Genomic DNA, 1,527 nt, shown 5'->3' with positions numbered 1-1,527 from the left:
CAATCGACACCATGATACGAGACATGGAAGAGCAGGGACTGGTAGAACAAAGCACATCCCCGTGGGCCGCACCCATCGTTCTAGCAAAAAAGAAAGACGGCTCACTCCGACTGTGCATTGATTATAGACGGCTCAATGATATCACTGAGTCCGACGCTTACCCAATGCCCGACCTCAATACACTGATACGTCAGATGAGAGGTGCAAAAGTGTTCAGCGTTTTGGACCTTAAGGCAGGATACTGGCAGGTACCACTTAACCAAAACGCGCGAAAATACACGGCATTCCGGACACGCCGGGGCCTATACCAATTCCGATTCCTCCCTTTTGGTCTCAAAAACATCCCCATGACCTTTGTGCGACTAATGGACGAAGTCTTGAGGGGGTACCTGGACGAGTTCGTCCGCGTATATCTAGACGATATAGTGGTGTTTTCAAACACTACGGACGAACACCAGTGCCACTTAGACAAAGTTCTAGAGCGCCTACAGAGACACGGGCTGACATGCAACCCTGAAAAGTGCAGATTCGGAGCAACCGAAATCTCATTTCTTGGACACCTAGTCACCTCCGAAGGGATAGATAAACAACCGGAGAAACTAGAGGGCATTATTAATTACCCACAACCAACCAATTTGAGGGACCTACAGAAGTTCCTGGGTGTTTGCAACTGGTACAGCCAGTTTGTAGACAACTACGTGGACACTAACGAATAGGCTCAAACAGGGAACCAAATGGTCGTGGACCGAAACCGAAAAGGTGGCATTTACCAAAATAAAACGCGCCCTGTACGATTCGCCAAAACTATCGACGCCGGATTACGGAAAACCGTTTTGCCTACAGACCTATGCTAGCGAGATAGGAGCTGGTGCCGTCCTTTTCCAACGGGGTGACAGCCCGGACGAAAGGCGGATAATCGCCTACGCAAGAAAACAGTTTAGTGATACGCAAACAAGGTACGCCGCGGTAGAACGCGAGTGCCTTGCGATAATCTGGGCAACCGATAAGTTCAGACCATACCTGGAGGCCCGCCGTTTTGACCTATACACAGACAACTCAGCACTCACATGGTTCCACCGAGCCAAAAACACAAATTCAAAATTAACCAAGTGGGCACTACAGCTGGCCAACCTGGATTACAAAACCACGCATGTGCCCGGCGTACAGAACGAGGCGCCGGACATGCTCTCCCGCAACCCGACCACCGGGCCCCCGGTAGACGAGGAACTCCTCGAGGAACGACTAGTAGAGTACCCACCTCACCACTCATCACCACTACTAGCTCACCGGCCGACAATATATTCGCCACGACGGATCCGGCTAACACCACTAGTGGTCCCACAATCACACACGCTATGCTCGTGACATGGCATGCCAATGACCCCAACACACGAGACACAGCGCACACTATGACAACGGACGACCCCGCACACAACACCGGAAGTACCTCAGAAAAAAAAAACAATTCATCTTTACCGACGGTCTTCTCCGGGATAAAGTTGGGCGAACACACACCCGTAGTCATCC

Source organism: Acyrthosiphon pisum, unplaced genomic scaffold (assembly GCF_005508785.2).
Source record: "Acyrthosiphon pisum isolate AL4f unplaced genomic scaffold, pea_aphid_22Mar2018_4r6ur Scaffold_21277;HRSCAF=23502, whole genome shotgun sequence".
In the NCBI taxonomy this organism is placed as follows: Eukaryota; Metazoa; Arthropoda; class Insecta; order Hemiptera; family Aphididae; genus Acyrthosiphon; species Acyrthosiphon pisum.
Note: the sequence above shows the minus strand (reverse complement) of the source record.